Source organism: Salvia splendens, chromosome 1 (assembly GCF_004379255.2).
Source record: "Salvia splendens isolate huo1 chromosome 1, SspV2, whole genome shotgun sequence".
NCBI classification, from domain to species: domain Eukaryota; kingdom Viridiplantae; phylum Streptophyta; class Magnoliopsida; order Lamiales; family Lamiaceae; genus Salvia; species Salvia splendens.
Genome location: NC_056032.1, coordinates 24,054,124 through 24,064,757, shown reverse-complemented (window position 1 = coordinate 24,064,757; position 10,634 = coordinate 24,054,124). Strand labels below are relative to the sequence as shown.

Below are 10,634 nucleotides of genomic sequence, written 5' to 3'. Positions count from 1 at the left end.
TAGAATGGACTCTTGAAAGTCTCATATCATTAGTACAACTTAAGACCTTTAGAATGACTCATAATAAGTGAAAAGTAACTCCTAAACTATTGGTGTGACTTTAGGACATCTAAAGTCACTTATTTAACTCAAAAAGTAACTTAAAAATTACTCTTTATTTTGGTTGCTCCAACTTGGACGAAAATGCATCATGTGTCTTCAATTTGGGCCTTCAAAATGTGATATATAGTGACTCAAAACTTCATGCATTGAGCTGCCCACTAACATGAATAATATTCACCATTTGGCCCAATGTAGATTGGTCTTGGAGTTGGGCTTTTACTTCATCAACTAAAAGCATCATGGACTCCTTTATCTTCTTAGCTCTAGCTCTTGTAATTGGTCCACTTTGAATGAACAATGGATCCATCTTCTTGTCCTTGTAGATCAGCTTGGGTGTAGCTCCATCATTCCCTTCTTCTTCAAGAGGATTCGTCCTCGAATCTAATTCACCAACATAAGGAGATAAATCAGAAACATTGAAAGTAGCACTTACATTAAACTCACCAGGTAAGTCAAGTTTGTAAGCATTATCATTGACTTTTCCAATCACTTGGAATGGTCCATCTCCTCTTGGCTGCAACTTGGACTTTCTTTTCGAAGGAAATCTCTCCTTTCTTATATGCAACCAAACCCAATCTCCCGGCTCAAAGATGACTTGTTTCCGACCCTTGTTGGCTTGCTTTGCATATTGTTCTGTCCTCTTTTCAATGTTGAGTCTTACCCTTTCATGCAATCTTATCACCATTTCGGCCTTAGCTTTTCCATCAAGACTTGCACGATCTTCAATAGGTATTGGAATCAAATCTAGTGGGCTCAATGGATTAAAACCATACACAACTTCAAATGGAGAAAAGTTAGTAGCAGAATGAACACTTCGATTATAAGCAAATTCAGCAAAAGGTAAGCATTCCTCCCTACTTTTCAAGTTCTTTTTAACTAAAGTTCGTAGTAATTGAGACAAAGTCTTATTAACTACTTCAGTTTGTCCATCAGTTTGTGGATGACAAGTAGTAGAAAATAAGAGTTTAGTTCCTAACTTATTCCACAACACTCGCCAAAAATGACTCACAAATTTAGCATCTCGATCACTCACAATTGATCTAGGAACACCATGCAAACGGACAATTCTTTAAAGAACAAATCAGCGATATGAGATGCATCATCAGTTTTGTGACATGGAATAAAATGTGCCATTTTTGAAAACCTATCAACAACCACAAAAACTGAATCTCTACCTCTTTTGTTCTTGGCAAACCAACAACAAAGTCCATTGAAATATCCTCCCAAGGTGCACTAGGAATTGGTAACGGTTTGTACAAACCATGTGGGTGTGATTTAGACTTGGCTTGCATGCAAGTTATGCATCTTTTACAAATTCTTTCAACATCCACACGCATTTTAGGCCAAAAGAAATGTTCATGCAAAACATCCATTGTCTTATGGACTCCAAAATGCCCCATTAAACCTCCACCATGTGCTTCACGCACAAGCAATTCACGCATAGAACCTTTAGGAATGCACAGTTTATTTTCTCTTAAAAAATAGCCATCATGCCTATAGAACTTGTCAAATGCAGCATGCTCACAAGCTAAATAGATAGAAGAAAAGTCCGGGTCATTATCATACATTTCCTTAATCAACTCAAAACCAAGCAACTTAGAACTCAAATTAGTGATCAAAATGTACCTCCGAGACAGTGCATCAGCCACAATGTTTTCTTTTCCCTTTTTGTATTTGATTACATAGGGAAATGATTCAATGAATTCCACCCACTTAACATGTCTCTTGCTAAGCTTACCTTGACCTTTAAAGTACTTGAGAGATTCATGATCCGTATGAATTACAAACTCTCTAGGCCACAAGTAATGCTGCCATGTTTCCAAAGCTCTAACCAACGCATATAACTCCTTGTCATACGTTGGATAGTTCAATTGAGCTCCTTTCAACTTTTCGCTAAAGTAAGCGATTGGCTTTCCATCCTGCAACAAAACAGCTCCGATGCCTACTCCAGATGCATCACATTCAAGCTCAAACATGTTATCAAAGTTAGGCAAAGAAAGAATTGGTGCAGTTGTAAGTTTTTCTTTCAGGAGATTAAAAGCATGCTCTTGTTTTTCACCCCAATAAAAACAAACATCCTTTTTCACAATTTCATTCAAAGGTGCAGCAATTGTACTAAAATCCTTGACAAACCTCCTATAAAAACTTGCAAGACCATGAAAACTTCTAACTTGTGCTACATTTTGAGGAATTGGCCATTCTAAAATAGCTTTCACCTTCTCCTTTTCCATTTCAATCCCATTAGCACTTATAACAAAACCAAGAAAAATAACTTTATCCATGCAAAATGAACACTTCTTGAGATTAGCATACAATGATTCTTTTCTTAAGGTGTCCAAAATAGCATGTAAATGGTTAAGATGTTCATCCACATTTTTGCTATAGACAAGAATATCATCAAAATAAACAACCACAAATTTTCCAATGAATTTTCTCAAAACATGGTGCATCAATCTCATGAAAGTGCTTGGTGCATTAGTTAAACCAAAAGGCATGACTAACCACTCATATAGACCAAATTTTGTTTTAAAGGCTGTTTTCCATTCATCTCCTTCTCTAATGCGAATTTGATGATAACTATATTTCAAATCGATCTTACTAAACACAACAGATCCATGCAATTCATCAAGCATATCATCTAGCCTAGGAATAGGATAGCGATACTTTACAGTGATTTTGTTAATTGCTCGACAGTCGGTGCACATCCTCCATGATCCATCTTTCTTAGAAACAACAATTACCGGCACAGCACATGGACTCATGCTCTCACGGATTTTTCCTTTCTCCAACAACTCTTGCACTTGCCTTTGAATTTCCTTAGTCTCTTCGGGATTGGCCCTATAGGCTGGTTGGTTTGGTAGAACTGCACCGGGAACAAAGTCAATTTGATGTTCAATACCTCTTAATGGAGGTAATCCAGTTGGTTCATCCTCGGGAAAGACATCCTCGAATTCTTGTAAAAGAGACACAAAAGTACTTGACAATGAAGTGGTTAATTCGTTAGTGGTAAACAAAGATTCTTTGTACACTAAGATGAAAACACTCTTTTCTTTAACTATTGCACTCTTTATTTCTTTTGCTCTCACATAGAAATTCTTTTTTTCTTTTCCCTCATTCTTACTTTTCTCTCGACTCTTTTCACTCGACTCTTTTTCAATGCCCTCGCTTTTTTTTTCTCTCAACCTCACGAGCTCTCCTTGCTTGAGATAATTTCTGTTGATCTTCTTGAACTTGTTGAGGTGTCAAAGAGACAAGCATGATAGACTTGTTGTTGTGCTTGAAGGTGTAGTGGTTGTGAAATCCATCATAAGTCACTCTACGATCAAACTGCCATGGCCTCCCCAAAAGAATGTGACTAGCATGCATTGGCACAACATCACAAAGAACATCATCTTTATAATTGCCAATTGAAAACGAAATTAGAACTCGCTTAGTCACTCGAATTTCTCCACATTCATTAAGCCATTGTAGCTTGTACGGATTAGGATGTTTTTCCGTTGTTAAGCTCAACTTTTCCACCATTTCAGAACTTGCAACATTTGCACAACTACCACCATCAATAATCATTATGCAAAGTTTACCTTGGACCAAACACCTTGTGTGGAAGATGTTCTCCCTTTGTTGATCATCATTTCTGTTTTGCATGTTTAGAGCCCTTCGAACGACCAAAAGTTCTCCATGTTCTGGTCCAAACTCCTCCAATTGTTTATCCTCCTCCTCATCATCATCATCTTCACGTTCACTTTCAGATTCTATCTCTCCATTTGGCTTCAAAATCATCACCCTTTTGTTTGGACATTGAGATGCAATGTGTCCAACACCTTAACAACGAAAACATTTGATATCTCTATTTCGAGTAGAAGTAGAAGTAGAAATACCTTTACCCTTCTCAAATTCTTTGGACTTGGATGTCGACGCTTCATTTTGGGGTTTAGAACCTGCCCCAAAATTGGATTTGGATGAAGTCCACTCTTTTGTCCTTGAAGAATGAGAACTTGTTGAAAAATTCTTTTGGATTGTTCCCTTCTTCTTCAATTGTCCCTCCACCTTCATGGCCATATGAACCACATAATGTTTGCAATCTCCCTATTCAGCCCACATAAGAATCGAGCCATAGTTGCTTCTCTATCTTCTTCAACATTTGCCCTAATCATGGCAATCTCCACGTCTTTGTAGTACTCATCAACAGATTTAGTACCTTGTTTCATAGATTGTAATTTTTGATACAATTCACGAAAATAATGAGAAGGTACAAATCTCTTACGCATTATGCTTTTCATTTCTTCCCAAGTCGAAACCGGTCTTCCTCCATATCGCCTTGTACTAGTTGTCAATTGATCCCACCAAACTATAGCATTGTCAGCGAATTCAATAGCAGCAAGTCTAACCTTTTTCTCCTCGGAATAGTTGTGACATTCAAAGATGAGATCCACCTTTCTCTCCCACTCCAAATAAGCTTCGGGGTCACTCCTTCCTTGGAATGTTGGGATCTTCAGTTTGATGCTTCTCAAATCTCCATCCACTTCATTTGTACGCCCTCTTCTACCGTTTCCACGTCTCTCATTTCGATGCCTATATGAAGCATCATCTTCTCTTCCACTCTCTTCCTCCTCGTTATTATTTTCATTTGTTGCCTGAACTTCTAGCCTCTCCAACCGCCCTGAAACACTTTCCAGAATCCGTGCAAACCTTGCAAATTATTGTTGCATGGCTTTCAACGTAGGATCAACTGGAATATGATCGTCAGTAGAATCCATCCTCACAGTTCACTCGTGTATCACAAAAAAAATAAACCTCACAAAACACTCGTGTATATCACTCGTTGGCTTTTACCTCCCCTCAAATAACCTCACCTCTCAAGCCTTTTACCACTCTTTCTCTTTTGCAAAGAAAACACAAGTATAAAACAAATCAAGAACAAACAAGAACAAATAGCAATCAACCAACTTTAGCCCTTGAATGAAGGATGAAAGGAAATGGTCGAGAAAATGATGTGAAAAATGTATTTGGGTTTTTTTTTTCCTGGTTTTTTTGTTTGCTTCTTTTTGTAAAGCAAAAAAAGATAATGGATAAAAGAAGGTAAAGATGTTTACTATATCTACTTCTTTTTTTTTTTTTTGGCCCCTTTTTTTTTTTCTTTTTGCAACAACTAGATAAAATGAAGACAAAGTTGTGCTAGCCTTTCTCATTTTTTTTTCGATTTTTTTTTTTTGAAACTATGATATGAATGTAAGGTAAAGCTAAGAATAGATCAATACCAGATGGCTCATGATACCAAATGATATGGATTGGGATAGGACGAAGGACCCGTTGGATATATTGATCCAAGAACCCCACGTATAAGGTTTGGCAGCGGACTCCCTTGATTGATAATCTGGTTTGATCCACTTCCAGAGCTTGGAAAACCTCGACCCGTTCGCTATATGATCAGCCAAGAACCTCGGTATGGTTGAACGCCACAAGAACTTGCTCAAAGTATCTTGATAAGTTCCAAACAAGTGAAAAACTCTACAAAGAGAATTCAACTCACAAGACAAAGTCTATTTTCGTATTTGATCAATGGTGTCCTCAAATGACATGCTTACAAGCCTATTCATAGGCTAGAATGGACTCTTGAAAGTCTCATATCATTAGTACAACTTAAGACCTTTAGAATGACTCATAATAAGTGAAAAGTAACTCCTAAACTATTGGTGTTACTTTAGGACATCTAAAGTCACTTATTTAACTCAAAAAGTAACTTAAAAATGACTCTTCATTTTGGTTGCTCCAACTTGGACGAAAATGCATCATGTATCTTCAATTTGGGCCTCCAAAATGTGATATATAGTGACTCAAAACTTCATGCATTGGGCTGCCCACTAACTTGAATAATATTCACCATTTGGCCCAATGTAGATTGGTCTTGGAATTGGGCTTTTACTTCATCAACTAAAAGCATCATGGACTCCTTTATCTTCTTAGCTCTAGCTCTTGTAATTGGTCCACTTTGAATGAACAATGGATCCATCTTCTTGTCCTTGTAGATCAGCTTGGGTGTAGCTCCATCAAGCATCTCTCTCTAAACTAAGTAAAGAAAGGCTTATTGAGCTTGATGAAGAGAGATATTTCTACAGAAGGAGACAATGGTCCCTTGCACCAATTTATGAAGAAATGCATAGTCTTCATGTCATTATATGTAATGCGAAAGAAAAATTCAAACTCTCACACTTATAAGTGCATGATAAAATTGTCTTATGAATTTTAGAGACAATATTCTTGATAAAAGAAATAATTTCGGTCCTGAAATTAAAATCCTTAATAAGGAAATTTCAAGGTGGGAAGAACATGTTAAGAGTCTTTCTAAAGACCTTATTAGGATCAACGATACCATCCCAACTAGGCCCCTCCCCACCTCTTCGGATCAACGATACCATCCCAACTAGGCTCGAAGTATGGGGGACAAGATTACAGCAACCAGGTAGGAAACACCTTAGCCGTCTCATGCCTTACCTTATCCTTTGGTTTATCTGGGCAGAAAGGAATAGAAGCAGACACCAAGAAGCCCAATTCAAGGCGAACAATGTGGTATGGCAGACAATTACTCTCATCCGGAATAGCATGTCGAACGGCAACCTCAAGCCGAAGCATTGGAAGGGCATTCGGCTTGGGGTCAACATCCCGAGTCATGCCGCTCCGAGAAGTCCGCAGCCACTAGCCATGATGATCAAATAGAAACCTCCGGACCAACCGTGGCTGAAACTTAACACGGATGGTGCGTTTGACGAGGCAACCGGGAAAGCCGGGGGAGGAGGCCTCATCCGGGACCACTCGGGAAGGTTACTTGTGGCCTTCGCGCTCACGCTCTCTGCACACTCAGCGCTTGAGGCCGAGTTACTAGCCATGCACCATGGCTTGACAATGGCTAGGGATTTTGCGAAACCAATTTGGCTCGAAGCGGATGCCGAGCAAGCAATTAAATTGGCGGACGGAAAGGATTGGGGACACGAATATATCCGCCAGGTCATGGTACATATTGCCCTACACAAGCGGCGCCTCACTCTCCGCACTACCTTCATTCACCGCGAAGGAAATAAGGCGGCCGACTTCCTTGCCAAAATGGGGACCGAGATTGAAGAACTCCAACGCATGACCGCCACCACGGCCCCACGACTTTTGAAGGCCATGATCCGCATGGAGGAATTGGGAATCCCTAATGAATGAGTCCGAGGGGACGAGGCTTCATAGATTAGGTGATTGTTTTTGTTTTGCTGGAGTATGATGAGGTCCGCCCATGTGGGAATGGACCACCTACTACTCCTTTGTCTCTTTTGGTACACCACTTTCGGGTGTGGCCACGAATTGTACTCATTTCGATTTGAAATATAGGGATGAGGGACCCACGAACCCTCCACCATGACAATGTTTGATTTAAAAAAAAATGTGTTTTACAACACTATAAGAGGATTATTACAGAGGCAAAAAGAAAAAGAAAGATCCTCATTATTATTACAGCAGCATAATTCATTGCTGTCATTTTCAATCTCTCTTTAAGGCAAAAATTATTGCCGACAAGTTTCTGTTCATCTTTTGAAATTTCAGGAGAATCTTTTGACTTTCAAGAAAAGAAAAAGGATGACTCACCTCCATATGACGCAAGCAATGACGAATTCCCAATTAATTGTTTTGAAGATATTGCTTGAAGTCCGGAAAATACCTTATTTATAGGCAACCTTTGAAGTGAAGATCTCACGCTTCCATTACTCACACACACACACACCTTCTCATGTGCTGAGATTCTCACTTACTTTTGTAAAATAGTCTTGTAATAGTTTAGCTCCTCTTCCTGTACAAATCCAGTTTTATCTCCATCCCTCACTCTCACTCTCCTTGCTATAGGGCCACTTAGAGTAGAATGAGCACGATGGAAAGGAAGAGGAGATTGAAATGGTAATCCCACTTAGGGTCCGAGATGGAACTTCCGACTTGGTGCCTTTCTCCGGCCAAGATTCCGTCCAAGATGCCGGAGAGGGGACGGCGGACCACGACAAGAAGTCATCTCAACCGAGCCCTGAAAAAACCATTGGGAACAAAAATGCTCTTGGAAAGTAGTTTGATTCCTTGCCACAATGGAGAGTCACATGATGCACTAGCCGTTGGAGACTATTTGCAGCCGGTTTCTACCAATCTTCTCCAAGTTGCCTCCTTGGAATCGGCGGACATGCTAGACATCCTGGCGGCGCAACCACTCCTCAACGCCGGCACGGTGGAGTCCGGCCGGCGGCCGAGCCAAATTATGCACCTCAATCAGGTACGACCCGCTCCTTGCCATTTCCCTCGTCCGCCTTCAAGGCATATCAAATGGAGTTCCTACCCTTGGAGAATGGCCGGACTCTAAAGATCCGTGATTTCTTTGAGAGCGCCGGCCGAAAGGTGCGGGGATGGCGCCGAGTTCACGTTCGAGTCTGCACGCACTCCCTAACACCCATTTCAAGCCGGGTGCGGGAGAATCCGCCACGGCCTCGGCCAGTATGCCCGAGGTCCCGAAAAATGGGGTGAGTCCGTCGGCCCCTAAATCCGGGGTAATGGCCGACCTCTTTAAGGCCAATCCATCAGCCACAACGAATGGGCCACAACGTAGTAGAGAAGTGAGAGCTGGGGCTGGGTCAAACGGCAATTTGTTGGCCAATTGTGTCGAGACGGGCTCGGAAACCACAAATCCGTGGCGTTCAATGGCGGATATGATCAAGGGGGCTCCCGACCCGAATGGACCGCAAGTGTTCGTGCCCGACAAGATCCAATCTATTGGATTTGCATCAGTCTCAAATGGAATACCATCAATCCACTTCTCGGGTCTGGAGATCCGGAAGCTTGCCGAAACCTTAGGGCACGCTATCGTAGGTAAATTCTCACACTCTATCCCGACAGCCGGACAAATTCAAAAAGCTCTCTTTTTTTTATTTTATTTTAAACACCACGAGGGTGGAGGGTTAAGGCAGACCCACACCTGTGCATTGCCAAGACCATTGCAACGAACATACAAAACACCGAGCCGCCCAAAAGTGACGACTCGCAAAGACCTATTAGAGTACAACAAGGGCCTCCCTATCAGCTAGAGTGGTCATCTAAATACTCTTAACAACCCTTTTACAATTACAATGATGCGATCTTTGCAAAACCAAAACCTAAGACCATTTCCTAATTGAGAACCGCAATAGGGATACCTCCGCATGGGACGGTTCCTCCTGGGTCAAGGTCCTCGATGAAACCCTCCATCTCCCGGCTGGGGAGCCCACAAGAGACATTCATTGTGCCAATACCCGGCTCATTCGCATCCGAATTACCACTCCCAAATGTCACCGTAGCAACGTTCTCCTTCAAACGCCAATCATCAATGTGGTGGCCTTTGGTAATCAAATCTCCCTCGTGCACCTTGCCTTTCCTCTTCCTCGACACCACTTGGAACCCATCCTTGTCCACACTTGGTTGGTTTCGATTTGCTGCTCTTGGGGCCGACGAAACAACATCCATTGTACCTTCCTTGAAAAGCCACAAGGTGGAATTGTAAGTTAGAGAGAGACGCTCTCCCTTCTCTCTAGAATCCCCCACCACGTTTTGAGTTCCCACATCGCCGCCCACCCCATTCTCGCTCGGCTCACCACTGTCGACGGTCCCCCTCACGCCCCCGCTCCACCAGCCACCCACCATCCTCCCGACCTCGGATTCTCACCAACCAACCACTCCCTTGGCTAAGGCACGAACAAAGCTCCGGAGCGGCTGGTGACTCGACTCATTCTCTCGATCATGCCGGAGCGCCTGCCGGATCCCCCCCCGGAGTCAGAAGAACCGCGCACCATCTCGGACCAGCTAATGGTCCTCCGGCCGGCCGAGGACCCTCTCTCGGACCAGCCAATGAATTTCACGTCGGAGGAGTCTCCCTCCATAATTTTTCCCTGCAGGAAAGTGGCGAGGAAAACTTTGAAAATGAAGGTGAAGGCACGGAAAAGTACACCAGCCCCTCCCATCAAAGGCACTGGTCGGAAAAGGTTCGTACCCTCACCGATGCCGGAGGACAAGCAACTTAGGAAGAAGATTGATTTCGGGGCCGAAGGGAGCTCGCCGGTCGGAAGCCCAAAATGCAAAGGCCCCATCTTCCCGACGTCGATGGAGCCCTCCCCTAATCTCAACGGTGAAGATGAAGCTAAGATTAATGAAGAACTTGCCGGCGCCAGAACTGTTGACAACGCTCCGGCCGATGACCTTGCGGCCGGCGCAAACGCGGGGACTGGTGACGGAGGAGAGCACAACCCCCCACATGATGGCTGCTCGGAGAGAGATGGCTCTAGCATGGGTCAAAAGGCCTGGGTGGACGCGCTAGTCAACTTGCCCGAAATGGGCACAACAACAAAATCACTTTCCGAAAGTTCCTTGGCGCCTTGCCACTTCGGAACACCACGTGATGCTGGCCCCAATGCATCCGTTGAGCCCCCAAAACAACAAAAATCTAGCTCCTTTTTGCAGCAACCCAACTTTCCCGAATTGGCTTGGAGACC

At 42.7% G+C, this 10,634-nt stretch overlaps 1 pseudogene; it reads right to left on the bottom strand.

Annotated features, from left to right (window-relative positions):
* Positions 1-556: 556 nt before the first annotated feature.
* On the bottom strand, positions 557-6,771 carry LOC121753907 (annotated as a pseudogene).
* Positions 6,772-10,634: the final 3,863 nt, after the last annotated feature.